The sequence below is a fragment of the Ranitomeya variabilis genome, chromosome 6 (assembly GCF_051348905.1).
Source record: "Ranitomeya variabilis isolate aRanVar5 chromosome 6, aRanVar5.hap1, whole genome shotgun sequence".
In the NCBI taxonomy this organism is placed as follows: domain Eukaryota; kingdom Metazoa; phylum Chordata; class Amphibia; order Anura; family Dendrobatidae; genus Ranitomeya; species Ranitomeya variabilis.
The window spans coordinates 129,462,500-129,479,883 of record NC_135237.1 but is presented as its reverse complement, the minus strand read 5'-3'; positions in this window follow the sequence as shown (position 1 = coordinate 129,479,883).

Below are 17,384 nucleotides of genomic sequence, written 5' to 3'. Positions count from 1 at the left end.
AAAACTGCACCCCTCAAGGTACTCAAAACCACTTTCAAGAAGTTTATTAACCCTTCAGGTGTTTCACAGGAATTTTTGGAATGTTTAAATAAAAATGAACATTTAACTTTTTTTCACACAAAATTTATTTCAGCTCCAATTTGTTTTATTTTACCAAGGGTAACAGGAGAAAATAGACCCTAAAAGTTGTTGTACAATTTGTCCTGAGTACGCTGATACCCCATATGTGGGGGTAAACCACAGTTTGGGCGCATGGCAGAGCTTGGAAGCAAAGGAGCGCCATTTGACTTTTCAATGCAAAATTGACTGGAATTGAGATGGGACGCCATGTTGCATTTGGAGAGCCCCTGATGTGCCTAAACATTGAAACCCCTAACAAGTGACACCATTTTGGAAAGTAGACCCCCTAAGGAACTTATCTAGATGTGTGGTGAGCACTTTGACCCAACAAGTGCTTTACAGAAGTTTATAATGCAGAGCCGTAAAAATAAAAAATCATATTTTTTCACAAAAATGATCTTTTCACCCCCAATTTTTTATTTTCCCAAGGGTGAGAGAAGAAATTGGACCCCAAAAATTGTTGTGCAATTTGTCCTGAGTACGCTGATACCCCATATGTGGGTGTAAACCATTGTTTGGGCGCAGGGCAGAGCTCGGAAGGGAAGGAGCGCCATTTGACTTTTCAATGCAAAATTGACTGGAATTGAGATGGGACGCCATGTTGCATTTAGAGAGCCCTTGATGTGCCTAAACATTGAAACCCCTAACAAGTGACACCATTTTGGAAAGTAGACCCCCTAAGGAACTTATCTAGATGTGTGGTGAGCACTTTGACCCAACAAGTGCTTTACAGAAGTTTATAATGCAGAGCCGTAAAAATAAAAAATCATATTTTTTCACAAAAATGATCTTTTCACCCCCAATTTTTTATTTTCCCAAGGGTAAGAGAAGAAATTGGACTCCAAAAATTATTGTGCAATTTGTCCTGAGTACACTGATACCCCATATGTGGGTGTAAACCATTGTTTGGGCGCAGGGCAGAGCTCAGAAGGGAAGGAGCGCCATTTGACTTTTCAATGCAAAATTGACTGGAATTGAGATGGGACGCCATGTTGCGTTTGGAGAGCCCCTAATGTGCCTAAACATTGAAACCCCCCACGAGTGACACCATTTTCGAAAGTAGACCCCTTAAGGAACTTATCTAGATGTGTGTTGAGCACTTTGACCCAACAAGTGCTTCACAGAAGTTTATAATGCAGAGCCGTAAAAATAAAAAATCATATTTTTTCACAAAAATGATCTTTTCACCCCCATTTTTTTATTTCCCCAAGGGTAAGAGAAGAAATGAGACCACAAAAGTTGTTGTGCAATTTGTCCTGAGTACGACGATACCCCATATGTGGGTGTAAACCATTGTTTGGGCGCATAGCAGAGCTCAGAAGGGAAGAAGCGCTATTTTACTTTTCAATGCAAAATTGACTGGAATTAAGATGGGATGCCATGTTGCGTTTGGAGAGCCCCTGATGTGCCTAAACATTAAACCCCCCCACAAGTGACACCATTTTGGAAAGTAGACCCCCTAAGGAACTTATCTAGATGTGTTTTGAGAGCTTTGAACCCCCAAGTGTTTCACTACAGTTTATAACGCAGAGCCGTGAAAATAAAAATTATTTTTTTTTTTCACAAAAATGATTTTTTAGCCCCCAGTTTTGTATTTTCACAAGGGTATCAGGATAAATTGGACCCCAAAAGTTGTTGTCCAATTTGTCTGGAGTACGCTGATACCCCATTTGTGGGGGGGACCACTGTTTGGGCGCATGACAGAGCTCGGAAGGGAAGGAGCGCCATTTGGAATGCAGACTTAAATGGATTGGTCTGCAGGCGTCACGTTGCATTTGCAGAGCCCCTGATGTACCCAAACAGTACAAACCCCCCACAAGTGACCCCATATTGGAAACTAGACCCCCCCAAGGAACTTATCTAGATGTGTTGTGAGAACTTTGAACCCCCAAGTGTTTCACTACAGTTTATAACGCAGAGCCGTGAAAATAAAAATTATTTTTTTTTTTCACAAAAATGATTTTTTAGCCCCCAGTTTTGTATTTTCACAAGGGTATCAGAATAAATTGTACCCTAAAAGTTGTTGTCCAATTTGTCCTGAGTACGCTGATACCCCCTATGTGGGGGGGAACCACTGTTTGGGCGCATGACAGAGCTCGGAAGGGAAGGAGCGCCATTTGGAATGCAGACTTAAATGGATTGGTCTGCAGGCGTCACGTTGCATTTGCAGAGCCCCTGATGTACCCAAACAGTACAAACCCCCCACAAGTGACCCCATATTGGAAACTAGACCCCCCAAGGAACTTATCTAGATGTGTTGTGAGAACTTTGAACCCCCAAGTGTTTCACTACAGTTTATAACGCAGAGCCGTGAAAATAAAAATTATTTTTTTTTTCACAAAAATGATTTTTTAGCCCCCAGTTTTGTATTTTCACAAGGGTATCAGGATAAATTGGACCCTAAAAGTTGTTGTCCAATTTGTCCTGAGTACGCTGATACCCCCTATGTGGGGGGGAACCACTGTTTGGGCGCATGACAGAGCTCGGAAGGGAAGGAGCGCCATTTGGAATGCAGACTTAAATGGATTGGTCTGCAGGCGTCACGTTGCATTTGCAGAGCCCCTGATGTACCCAAATAGTACAAACCCCCCACAAGTGACCCCATATTGGAAACTAGACCTCCCAAGGAACTTATCTAGATGTGTTGTGAGAACTTTGAACCCCCAAGTGTTTCACTACAGTTTACAACGCAGAGCCGTGAAAATAAAACATATTTTTTTTCCCACAAAAATGATTTTTAGCCCCCCAAATTTTAATTTTCCCAAGGATAACAAGAGAACTTGGACCCCAGAAGTTGTTGTTCAATTTGTCCCTAGTACGCTGATACCCCATATGTTGGGGTAAACCCCTTTTTGGACGCACGGGAGAGCTCGGAATGGAAGGAGCACTGTTTTACTTTTTCAACGCGGAATTGGCTGGAATTGAGATTGGACGCCATGTCGCGTTTGGAGAGCCCCTGATGTGCCTGAACAGTGGAAACTCCCCAATTCTACCTGAAACCCTACCCCTAACCTCACCCCTAACCGTTTACTGAACATTTTCTGACAGTCATAAGTGTTTACTGAAGGGGTTAACTAGTGGGCCAGTTTTATAGGTTGGGTCGTTACGGACGCGGCGATACTAAATATGTGTACTTTTATTGTTTTTTTTTTTTTTTTTAGATAAAGAAATGTATTTATGGGAATAATATTTTTTTTATTATTATTATTTATTTAGGAATTTTTTTTTTTTTTTTACACATGTGGAAATTTTTTTTTTTTACTTTTTTACTTTGTCCCAGGGGGGGACATCACAGATCGCAGATCTGATAGTGTGCACAGCACTCTATCAGATCCGCGATCATACTTTCATCGGAGCAGGCTGCAGCTTTCATCTGCAGCCTGCTCCGACCCGGAAGTGCTCCCTGCAGGACCCGGATACAGCCCCTCGGCCATTTTGGATCCGGGGCCTGCAGGGAGAAGACGTTCGGTACGAGGTGAGTACATCACCTTGTACCGATCGTCTCAGGGAAGCACGCAGGGAGCCCCCTCCCTGCGCGATGCTTCCCTGTACCGCCGGTACACCGCGATCATGTTTGATCGCGGTGTGCCGGGGGTTAATGTGCCGGGGGCGGTCCGTGACCGCTCCTGGCACATAGTGCCGGATGTCAGCTGCGATATGCAGCCGACACCCGGCCGCGATCGGCCGCGCTCCCCCCGTGAGCGCGGCCGATCGCGTATGACGTACTATCCCGTCGGCGGTCATGGGGGCCCACCCCACCTCGACGGGATAGTACGTCTGATGTCAGGAAGGGGTTAATACAAGTGTATTAAACCATATCGTCTTGCCATGACACACACGTCCAATATCAGAAACAAAGTAATCTGCAAACTTATTCTGCATCTGGCAACTTCCACAGTTGTCCTGAGAGGGTGACCACGGTAATCATGCAAAGCGGTATCAACAGGTTCGTCAAGTTCTAATTGTTGTCGCTCTTTTGCCAAGATGAAATTGTGCATAACAACATCATTAATTGTCTCAATTTTTAGATTGATTCGTGTTCCCAAAATGTGCCATTTAGATGCCAGCAAACCAAAGGCACACTCCACAGTTCTTCGTGCCCTTGTCAGTTGGTGACACGATATCCAGGTATTAATGCTGCAGTGGAAACTGCACCCAGCAGCAACAGAGCTGGACCAGACACCGGGTAACTAACATGAACACCAACGGGACCTTTCACATGAGACAGAGTGATCAGGTTTAGCAAAAGGACCTACGATCATGTGACAGAGTGGGAGGCGGTCAAGGGGCGGAGCCAGACACCGGGGAAACAGAGAAGGGACAAGCATAAAAGAATAGTGAAACAAGCAGAGGTCTTAGCCAGGAGATTACCAGATACTAACAGGGAGAGTCAGGGAATAGTCAGAAGCCAAGCCAAGGGTCAGTAATCCAAGAAAAATGAATAAAGAACGTGACAGCAAGACACTAAACAAGCCAGCACACACTTCAGAAGTCAAGCATACAGACTGCAGAAAAACCTATAGCTGACAAGGATACCAGGTTAGGAGCAAGTATAACTAGTCCTCCCATATTGAAAAAGAGGCTAAGAACATTAACCCAGAGAGCACAGGACATTAACCTTATCATGACAGTACCCCCCCTCAACGGGGGGGGGGGCCACTGGACCCCCAGGCTTCTCAGGGTACCTGGCATGAAAAGCCTGCACCAGTCGATCAGCATGCACAGAACTGGCTGGAACCCATGATCGATCCTCAATAGAATTTCCCTTCCAATGTATTAAGTCCTAAAGCCTTCAACGCATCCACCGTGAATCAATGATGAGCCCTACCTCATACTCCGGCTGACCCTCTACCAACACTGGCGGAACATTGGATGAGGAATCTTCTCTAACTGTCCCCACAGGTTTTAATAGGGACCTGTGGAAGACATTTGATATTTTGAAGGAGGCGGGCAACTGTAATCTATTGGCCACCGGGTTGATCACCTCTAATATCTTGTATGGACCTATAAACCTGGGGCCCAACTTCATAGAGGGTACTTTAAGTTTGATGTTACGGGTAGACAACCACACCTTCTCCCCCACCGTCAGTGTAGGAGCTGACCCCCTCCTCCTGTCTGCAAAATGTTTGTACCTTCTTTGAGCTTTGGAGATATTACCCTGAACCTCCCTCCAAAGGGTTCTTAACTGTTGCACCAGACCCTCAGCACCAGGGCAACCAGAATCCATGCGGGAAAATTCTCCAAATTGTGGAACAAATCCATAATTGACCTGAAAAGGAGATTTGCCAGTAGACTGATTAATACGACAGTTGAACGCAAATTCTGCCATGGGTAATACCTCACACCAGTCCTCCTGTCTGGAAGAGGCAGGGCATCTTAAAATTTGTTCCAACGACTGGTTGGTGCATTCAGTCTGACCATTAGATTCTGGGTGATAAGCAGAGGAGGAAGACAACGTAACCCCCAACTTCTTACATAAAGCCCTCCAAAATCTAACAACAAATTGCACACCCCTGTCAGACACCACATTCACAGGGACCCCATGCAACCGAACTATATGCTGAATGAACAAACGAGCTAAGGTTTCAGCAGAAGGCAACGTAGATAACGGCACAAAGTGGGCTTCTTTAGAAAACCTATCAACCACTACCCAACCACTACCCAGACTACAGAGTTGCCCTTAGAAGGAGGAAGATTAGTGATAAAATCCATGGACATGTGTGTCCAAGGTTTATCTGGAACTGGCAAAGGTACCAATTCCTCGGCCGGCCAGACCAGAGAGCTGTTAGAGCGAGCACACACCCCACAAGTATTCACAAATTTTTTAATGTCAGTACCCATAGAAGGCCACCAAAAATTCCTAGCTACTGCCCCCCGGATAGCTGCAATCCCAGAGTGTGCACTCAACACAGAGTCATGAAGTTCTTGCAGAAGTGTGAGACGTAAATGATTGGGTACAAACAATTTGCCAGAGGGTTTATTCTTGGGAGCTTGTGACTGTGCTTCCAAAATCTCTCTCTGTAACTCAGATGAGATTTCAGCCACAACCACTCCAGGTTGAAGAATAGAAGAAGGAGGTTCTGGAGGGGACACACAATCAAAACGTCAGGATAAGGCATCCGCCTTTACATTTTTAGACCCTGGTCGGAACGTAATGGTAAACTGAAACCGAGAAAAAAAAGTGCCCACCGAGCCTGTCTGGGGGACAATCTCTTAGCAGACTTGATATAGGCCAAATTTTTATGAAGTTATGACCGTAACGGGATGAACAGCCCCCTCCAAAAAATGCCTGCATTCTTCGAAAGCCAATTTAATTGCCAACAATTCCCTGTTGCCGACATCATAATTTCTCTAAGCCAAAGAGAATTTTTTAGAGAAAAAGGCACAGGGTTTAAGGTTAGTAAGGGTGGACGGGCCCTGAGACAATACTGCCCCCACCCCCACCTCCGATGCGTCAACCTCCAAGATAAAAGGTCTTGACGGATCGGGTTGTATCAACACGGGGGCTGAAATAAAACATTTCTTCAGTGTCTGGAAGGAATTTTTTATGGCCTCGGACCAATTTTTTACCTCCACCCCTTTGAGTGTGAGGTCCGTTAAGGGTTTCACCACCTGCGAAAACCCTTTAATAAACTTCCTATAATAGTTAGCGAAGTCCAGAAATTGCTGCAACTCCTTCAGGTCATGAGGTTGCACCCAATTAGAAATGGCCTGAACCTTCCCCGGATCCATGCGGAACCCATCCCCAGATACAATTAATCCCAGAAAAGACAGTTCTTGCATAAAGAGTGAGCACTTCTCCAGTTTTGCGTATAAATGGTTTACCCTGAGTCTCACAAGAACTGTCTGAAGATGGTGTGAGACTGATTGTCCTCTGAGTATATCAAGATGTCATCAAGGTAAATGACAACATAGAGCCCAATCAGGTCAGAAAAAACAACATTAATAAAATTCTGGAACAAAGCAGGGGCGTTAGTGAGACTGAAGGGCATAACCAAATTTTCAAATAAGCCCTTGGTAGTCAGAAACGCTGTTTTCCATTCATCTCCCTCTCGAATCCTTATCAGGTTATAAGCCCCTCGTAAGTCAAGTTTAGAAAAACATTTGGCCCCAGTGAGTTGATTACATAAATCAGGAATCAGAGGAAGAGGATACGTGTTTTTCACAGTGATCTTATTCAGTTCCCGAAAGTTGAGGCACGGTCGCAAACCACCATCTTTTTTCTTCACAAAGAAAAACCCCGCTGCGACGGGTGAAACAGAAGGCCGAATATGCCCCTTGCGGAGACTCTCAGTGATGTACTCTTTCTTAGCTTGGTGCTCGGGCCCAGACAAATTGTATAAATGAGCCTTAGGTAATTTGGCTCCTGGGATTAAATTAATAGCACAATCACCGGGTCGACGTGGTGGAATCGCCTCGGCCTCACTTTCAGAAAACACGTCTTTGAAGTCTTTCAAGTACTCCGGAATACCCTCCAGACCGACAGACGACACAGATACAGACTTTACCTGGTTAACAAAAGGTCCCAGGTTACAACACGGACCATTACCCTTACATCTCCATTGAGTAATCTCCCCCGCCACCCAATCAATGGCAGGATTGTGGCATTGCAGCCAGGGCATTCCCAGAACCAGTCCTGCAGGCAGATTATTCAATACAAAACAACTTAATTGCTCCACGTGAGTGGAACCCACTTTCAGAGAAAAAACATCAGTTTTGAAACAAATTCCATCCCGGGTAAGAGGGGACGAATCAACAGCCACAATTTTAACAGGGTTTTTTAACCTAACTGTCCCTATCTCACAACTTGGGCATCAATCAAATTAACGGAAGAACGGCAGTCAACAATAGCGGTGGTCACCACAGAACCACCAGCAAGCTCCAATTTCACCTGGAGCACAAGTTTTGTAAGCGAGAAAAAATTTACCTGGGAGTCTGGACAACCTCATCGATTGTTGCCCAGACTCAGTCATTTCTCAGATGGTTTCACAGAAGGGCAGGATGGACAGTTACTTTTCCAATGTCCAGGGGCTCCACAGTAAAAACACAGTTGATTGTCTCTGTGGTGTCTTCTCTCACTCTCAGAGACTGAGACTGACCCAATCTCCATGGGCTCAGACACAGGTGCAGCGTCACATAATTTAGAGAATAAGGAAGTCTCCTGTTGCATCATTCCTCTAGCACGGAGTCTCCGGTCCATTCGAACTGCCTGTGTCATGGCGTCCTCCAGGGTATCAGGAGGAGGATGAAGTGCCAGAGAGTCCTTCAGATGGTCAGACAGACCCATGTGGAACAACCCCCTCAGGGCTGCATCGTTCCAAGAAACTTCAGCTGCCCAGCGCCTAAACTCTGAGCAGAACCATTCAGCGGAGTGCTTCCCCTGTGTCACACTCATCACCATATCTTCTGCAAGATGCACTCTATCAGGCTCATCATAAATGTGCCCCAAAGACTCAAAAAACAGGATCACAGACATACGTTCAGGAGCAGAGGATGAGTGAGAGAAGTCCCATGCCTGCGGGGACCCTCTTAATAAAGACATAACTACCCCCACCCTCTGCTTTTCATTTCCAGAGGCCCGGGGACATAACTCAAAAAACAACTTACATCCCTGCTTAAAGACCCTGAACAATTTTTTATCCCTAGAAAAAGTGTCGGGTAATTTTACCGGCGGTTCGGGGTCCGCTAAGGATACATCAGAGGGACCCCCCTCCCGGAACTGAAATGAAGCAGACACCTGTAAAGCACCTGCCACATCTCTCTGCACCTGTTGGTGCGAGTGGACCAGGGCTTGCTGTTCCACAGACAGCTTCTGCAAAAGCTGAGAAAGCTCATTAACCTGTCCTGTGAGAACCTGTACCGAGTCCATGGCATACAAACACCACCCCCCACACCAGGGAGAAAATTATCAGGTCAGCTATAGTGTCACGACACCCGGGTATTAACCCTCCGTCAGGGGCAATATGTTTCATAACGAGTTTAGGGGCATTGCGCCTGTCCGGCACAGGCTAGAAAATTGGCTATATTTTCCTTTTTTTTTAAATTTCAATGCTCTAAAAGTGATCAGTTACCTTAATAGGAATGTAATAAATGAGAATACATATAATCAGGTGTAAAAAAAAATGTTTAATAACCAGAAAATATGTTTCTATGTCTTGAGCATCCTCCTCACTCTCTCCATCTTGACCTGTATCAGACACATCTGGACATTCTTCCACATCATCTTCGAAGCAATGTCACTTTCTTCCCCTAAATCTTCTAGCTGTAAGGGGTCTGTCTCATCATCAATCAGTATATTTTGCACTTGCTCAACATGAAGGGCATTGGACAAGTCAAATATTCTCCTCGCCATTTCAGAAGAAAAGCTGAAGCAAGAGAGAGAATATGTGTTAGGGCGCAATGTGCCTGAGAAGCACAATCTTATTTCTAACAAAACCTTTTATGACAAATCCACAAATTTAGCACTAGCTATTCATAAAACAAGCTAAAAAAACAATTGGGATGAATAAAAACAGCAAATTCTAATCGTCAAATGTGTGACGCGTTCAGGGGCAATGAGCCTGAGAAGCCAAAACACTGATATCTGATCTCCTGCAGCTCTGCAGCACAAGAGGCTTCTCAGGTTTCACACAGCCTTTAAAGTTAGGAAGGTACTGGGAGGAGGGTGTTTCCCAGACAAACCACTGAAAATAGAGAAATGAAACTAAGTGAGCTGCGCCTGTCAGATCAGTTGCCCCTGACGGAGGGTTAATGCTGCAGGGGAAACTGCACCCAGCAGCAACAGAGCTGGACCAGACACCGGGTAACTAACATGAACACCAACGGGACCTTTCACATGAGACAGAGTGATCAGGTAAAGCAAAAGGACCTACGATCATGTGACAGAGTGGGAGGCGGTCAGGGGGTGGAGCCAGACGCCGGGGAAACAGAGAAGGGACAAGCATAAAAGAATAGTGAAACAAGCAGAGGTGTTAGCCAAGAGATTACCAGATACTAACAGGGAGAGTCAGAGAATAGTCAGAAGCCAAGCCAGGGGTCAGTAATCCAGGAAAAATGAATAAAGAACATGACAGCAAGACACTAAGCAAGCCAGCACACACTTCTAATGCTCACCTCTCCTCGTACCGGGCGGCAGCTGCAGTGTCTTCAGCGCCCTCGGACTCTGCGATGTCTCAGGGCAGAGGGTGCGATGACATCATCACTGCGCGCTCAGCCTCTCTGTCCTGAGTGTTGCAGAGCCGGAGAGACGCTGAGTGTACGGGACCTGCGGTGGGAACAGGAGAGGTGAGGATTTTTTTTAATGTTATGAGGCCCATAGTAATGTATGGAGGAGCGGGGAGGCATAATACTGTGTGTGTGGGGGGGTTCCCATAATACCGTATGGAGGAGCTGGGGGGCATAATACTGTGTGGAGGAGCTGGGGGGCATAATACTGTGTGGAGGAGCTGGGGGGCATAATACTGTGTGGAGGAGCTGGGGGGGCATAATACTGTGTGGAGGAGCGGGGGGGCCTATAATGCTGTATGGAAGAGTTGGGGGGGCATAATACTGTGTGGAGGAGCGGGGGGCATAATAGTGTGTGGAGGAGCTGGGGGGAATAATACTGTGTGGAGGAGCTGGGGGTGCATAATACTGTGTGGAGGAGCGGGTGGCCCATAATAATTTATGGAGGAGCTGGGGGGGCATAATACTGTGTGGAGGAGCTGGGGGGCATAATACTGTGTGGAGGAGCGGGGGGCATAATACTGTGTGGAGGAGCGTTGGACCCATAATACTGTATGGAGGAGCTGGGCGGTATAATGCTGTGTGGAGGAGCAGGGGGGTATAATACTGTGTGGAGGAGCTGGGGGGCATAATACTGTGTGGAGGAGCATTATATGGGGCCAATAATACTGCATGGAGGAGCATTATATGAGACCAATAGGACTGTATGGAGGAGCATTATATGGGGCCAATAATACTGTATGGAGGAGCATTATATGGGGCCAATAATACTGTATGGAGGACTATGTGGTTGCCCGTAATACTGTATGGAGCACTATGTGGTTGCCCATAATACTGTATGGAGGACTATGAGGTGCCCGTAATACTGTATGGAGGACTATGTGGTTGCCCATAATACTGTATGGAGGATTATGAGGTGCCCGTAATGCTGTATGGAGCACTATGTGGTTGCCCATAATACTGTATGGAGGACTATGTGGTGCCCACAATACTGTATGGATCACTATGTGTTGACCATAATACTGTATGGTGCACTGTGTGGTGCCTATATATTGTACTATATCTGTTTTTTTATCTGTGCATCAGGAATCGAGGCATGTGTTAACGGGGCCCACTGATGCTCTTTCGCCCATGAAAACCTGGAGCCGACCCTGGTGACAACGCACATCAAGATGAATGCCGGCTGCAGCTGTGGCAGGCGCTTTGCTCTGTGACAGGTCATGTGTTGAAGTCACATAGCAGTTTTGTTAAATTACTCCTGCAGCCTTTGATAGGCCGGCGGCCTTTCAATGTTACTGCTATGTGACGTCAGCGTGGCCTGTCACAGAGCAGAGTGCCCTGTCACAGCTGCAGTCGGCAGCCATTGTAACGACCATATGAATATGAAGCCACAAGAGGATGCCGGGGAGCGCAAGAAGGTGAGAAGAATCCCCCCTCTGTAGTTGGGCAAGGTAGTGGCCATAGGGACAGACATAGGGGCCCAGGGAGGGTACATTAAATAAAGGGGCCCAGAATGAGGACATTATTACTGGAAGGGGCGCAGGATAGAGACCTTATTAAGGTGGGCATTGGGGTCCAAGATGGAGACATTAAATAAAGGGGCCAAGGATCTGGCACTGTATTAAATAAAGGGGTGACATAATTACTGTATTGACGTCAGGATGAGGAACATATATTATTGGTTTATGGTGGCAAGTGGGGACATAATTACTGTAGGGGCCAATCAGGGGACATTATTACTGCTGTAATTTACTTTTGATCTTACAGTCTTCCATGGGGAGAACAAATGGGAGTCCTGCTACTGTGCAGGGTGGCACTATGTCTTTTTTTTCTTCATCTGACATAGTATAGAAGTCAAGGAAAATAGAGGGGACTGTGCTCTGGAAGCGATCAGCTATAGCTGTGTTATTTTCTGCAGAGACGAATCTTTGATGGAAGAAGTAATGGTGGTCTGCACTGGATGAAGAAAAAAGACTTCAACTACAGATGTCACTGGTGAGTCAGTGTGTTGCTTAATAATAATTAGTAATAATTTTTATTTATATGTCGCCAACATATTCCACAGCACTTTACAATTAAGCGGGGACATGTACATACAATAAATTCAATACAAGTTAGGACAATTTAAACAGTGACATTAGGAGTGAGGTCCCTGCTAGCAAGCTTACAGTCTACAAGGAAATGGGGGGACACAATAGGTAAAAAGTGCTTGTTATTTCAGGTCTGGCAATTATAATAAATAGGGATTTTCATATAAAGCTGCATGATCCGGTCATTAGCCCGTGTGTTTAAGTGCAAGAGTCAAGTATCAAGTGCAGTTATGTGCATGGAGGGTGTGGAGACAGATGAATAGTAGGGTGCAGATTCAGAATAATATTTGGAAGGAGGGAACAGGGCAAAGTTAGTTTACTGAGTAGTTGATGTGGTAGGCTTGTTTGAAGATATGGGTTTTCAAAGCGCGCTTGAATAGGTCGGGGCTAGGTATCAGCCTGATTGGGGAAGTGCCTTCCAGAGAGCTGGCACAGCACAAGAGAAGTCTTGGAGACGGAGGTGCGAGGTTTGGATTACGGGAGATGTTAGTGTTAGGTCAATTGTAGAACGGAGGGCACGTGTAGGGCGGTAGACAGATAGTGTTGCTTGTACACTTACACTATATACTGTGTACAGAGCTCCTTTCTATAATGTCACTGGTGATCACTGTATTGTGTACACTGACACTATATACAGAGCTCTTGTGTATAATGTCTCTGGTGATCCCTGTATTACCTGTACACTATACACCATATACAGAGCTCCTGTGTATAATGTCACTGGTGATCACTGTATTACCCGTACACTGACAATATATACAGAGGTACAGTGTATAATGTCACTGGTGGTAATAACAGTGTTGTTAGTATTGTGGTTTGTATTCATAATCAATATTGTAGTATTCGGGCACTATTTGTTGGTAATTTGTGGTCCGGTAACGGCGTGGCAGCATTTCTCCTTGTATGTGGTATCATTTGGTCCCTATATGCTGGTAATATTTATTTTTACTCATTTATATGGCACTATTAATTTCACAGTGCTTTACAGACATTATTGCCACTGTCCCCGATGGGGCTCAGAATCTAGATTCCCTAGCAGTATGTCTTTGTAAATGTGGGAGGACACCAGAGTACCTGCAGGAAACCCACACAAACACGGGGAGAACATACAAACTCCTTGCAGATGTTGTCCTTGGTGGGATTTGAACCCAGGACCCCAGCGCTGCAAGGCTGCAGTGCTAACCTCTGAACCGTGCTGCCCTAATATGTCATAATATGTGGTGGTAATATGTGATCTGGTCATGGTGTGGCAGTATTTGTCCCTTGAATGTAGTATTATTCGGTCACTATGTGGTCTGGTCATGGTGTGGTGGTATTTCGTCCTGTATGTGGTAATATTGGTCTTGGTATAGTGGATTGTGTTGTGTATGGCGGTCATTTGTTCTCTCTGATATTAATTAGGAGAAGATTCTTTATTTCCATTAGAGTTTTAATGCTTTGTACACAGCGGCGGAGATGCACTTACAGGGGGTTTCCTGTGGAAAAAGTAATCACCTCTAGACAGGATAAGTGATAACGTATTGATTGGTGGGGGTCTGACTGCTTGGACCCATTCAGCAAAATGTGGAACTTTTTATCCCCATTAGACTGGAGTGGCATGTCCGACTAGATCACTGATCCATTCATTCCCTCGGTGGCTGTACTTGTTTTTATTTGGAAGCCCCAAAGAGAATGAATGGAGCTGCGGTCAGACATCCCACCTGCCGCTGCATTTTAAAATAGGGATAAAAGCGTCCTGTCAGGGATAAAACTTCCCCGTTCTTCCGATCGGTGCAGTTTCTAATAGTCGGACCTAAGCGATCACCTATCCTGTGGAGCCCATGGATCAGCGATAATTTGTTTTAACCAAAGAACCCCATTAATGTAAACTACTGTAATTATACATCCCAAGTTATTGGGGCGCACAGTAGATGTGCAGCAGCCGCCGGTGTTTTACAGCTGATGCTCCGCTATAATGACAGATATTTGCATATAGCTGTAGGCTGGGCCCCCCCGAGAGTCCATTCCCCTGGTGAGCCCCAGACACCCCAGTCCGACCCTGCATGGAGTACATACTAAATGGGGATAAAGAGTACAGATAAAAGCAGAAAAACAAAGGAAAACTAGTAAAGAAAACATCAAACTATGATATTGTATTTAAATATGAACTTATCTGCAGCCCCACACTTAAAATGCAAACATTTTTGGATCGATTCAAATTGTGGCCTTATTATGGCCATACGGAATATTGGTGTGCTGTAGAGAATATCAGTACTCCAGTACTCTGACTATGCCTATATGCAACCCAACGCCCCAAAATGTCATCACTGCTGCATTTACAGGGGTCCATTGGGCGTATGATGACGTTTTATTTTGCAGGAAAAATACAAGTTTGTCTGGGCCACCCTAAGGCTACTTTCACACATCAGGTTTTTGGTTTCAGGCTAAATCTGGCAAATTTGCAAAAAAACTGATCCGGCGTAAATTGTGAAAAACTGATGCACCAGATCAGTTTTTTAGCTGGATCCAGCTTTCTTCACTGCGCATGGATTTTTCACTTCCTGATGGTATTTGAGAGAGAGAGACCGACCAGAACGGAATCTCCATGATTTGCATAGAAAATGGTGTGAAAACCTGATCCGGATGCCGGATTTTTGTTTCACATCTCCGTTTCATCAGTTTTTTTGCCGATTCCGTTTTTTCCGCTGGACAAAAAAACGTTGCAGTAGACGTTCTGTCCGTCCGCCGGAAACGACTTTTTGAATGGATCCAGCAAAAAATGGTATGAAACTTCTGGCCATCAGGCACAATCCGGCGCCAATACAACTCTATGGAAAAAAACGGATCCGGCGTACAAAAAAAACTGATCCGTTTTTTACAAAAAGTGCCGGATTGTGCCTGAAACAAAAAGCCTGATGTGTGAAAGTAGCCTAAGTAGTCTCTCTCTCTCTCTCGTCCCCGCAATCAGTAAGTCAAAAAATCCATGTGCAGTAAAGAAAGCCGGATCCAGCTAAAAAAACGGATCCGGTGCATCAGTTTTTCACCATTTACGCCGGATCCGTTTTTTTGCAAATTTGCCGGATTTAGCCTGAAACCAAAAAACTGATGTGTGAAAGTAGCCTAAGATTTATTATTTCCTCACTGAAAAAGATTTTGAAAAAGTCAATTTAAGTGAGACCTGTCACATCAAATTGGATTCCTGAGCTTACCATGAAATCTGGAATAACAGGCTATTAATTTTCAGGAAGTGGAGTCCATATGGGATCGATTGCTGTAGGGGGTTACCTTGGTCCTAGGGCGCTTTGCCGGGGGTCCCTCCTAACTAGATGAGGAGGAGGAAGAGAAATAGAGGAATGTGGGATCTTCCTCACTATCTGAATCCGTGTTGGAGACAAGGAAAGCGCCTGCCTCCTCTGGTGAATATCTTCTTCTTGACAAATTTACCATTTTTGTTTTATTCTTCAAAACAATGGGGATGTGTGTGTAAGTGCTGCTGTTAGACGTGTATTGTGTGAGGCTTGTATAAAGGGTACTAATATTATAAAAAGTAGAGTGAAAAAAATAGATAAAATGTAAAGAAAAATTAAGTAGAAAAAAGTAAAAATAACAATTTAGAAGAAACACTTAGAAAAAAAAGAAAAAAAACAAACAGTTGAAGTAAAAAAAATAATTACAGTGACATTCACTACACTAATGGCGTTCCTATAAAGTTACTTGGCGCTAACTATTCTTTTTTATTTTTGCAATAGAAAATCAGACGTCACTAACACTGCAATGTATGCTTCCCTAATGCGCTAGCTAAGAAATTACCTGTCGCTATAAATTTTTTTTGCAAAAGAAAAATGAATGTCACTAACACTGTGACGTACGCTCTCCTAATGTGCTACCTATAACGTTTCTCGGCGCTATTCTTTTTTTGTGCAAAAGAAAAACGGACATAACTAGCACAGTGATGTTTGTTCCCCTAATCTCTAGCTAAGAAGTTCCGTGGAACTATTATTTTTCTGCAAGAGAAAAATGGACGTCATTAACACTGCAATGTCCGCCTCCCTAATGTGCTACCAGACTACCGTTAAAGCTACTCTCTGCTAACTACTTGTGACAAAGTCACTGGTAAAGTACTAGAGGGGAGATATGTTTCACTGCTCTTAATGGCGTCAGTGAAATAAAACAAAGATTTTCCTCCAGCACACTAAGTGCGGTCAGGGGCTAACAGCAAATATGTATAATGGGCTGAGTTTTATAGAGCAGTTGGGAGGATGTCCACCTTATCTCCACCCCAGGGGTAGTCTGGGGCTTAAGTAGCAGGACTCCAGAGGCAGTTGTTGTTCAGTGCCTGGAGAGGAACACTGCAGAGACGTGGTTGTGCTGGAACCAACCTGAACCGTGTGTGTTCTGCTAGCGGTGAGCGGGAGGAACGCTGCGCTCAGAAGGACTATGCTTTGTGTTACCATTTTGTTTTCCTGTTTTGCCAAGAGGGCTGTATTTGTTTTACTACACCTTGTTTTATGTTGCCTATAATAAACCAAAGGAAGTTCTTAAAGAGACAGTGTTCCCGTGTCTACTTCCATGTACAGCCGAGTGAGCAGCTCTACCACATACTATTTTTTTTTTCTAAAAAAAAAAGGACATCACTTACATTGCAATGTCTGCTACTCTACTTAGAAAAGTCCCTTGGCGCATACTCTGTGTCAGGACTCTGAACATTTTTTACCTTTTGTGCATTACTGCCCTTTTCCAAGATGGCGTCTTTGGTCTCATGTGTCTTCCTGCTATAAAACTCCACCCTAGCCTTCAGTCTGTGCTAGAGTATTCTGCCTTGCATCCAGCTCCTGACCTCTGATTACTCCCTGGCTATACACCTGCTCCTGTGAACCTGTGTGGTGATCCTGCTACTCAGCTCTGAGTTCCTGCTGCATACACAAGTTTCCAGTAATCCTCCTTCATTTGCTGTTCGTGTTTATTTGCTGG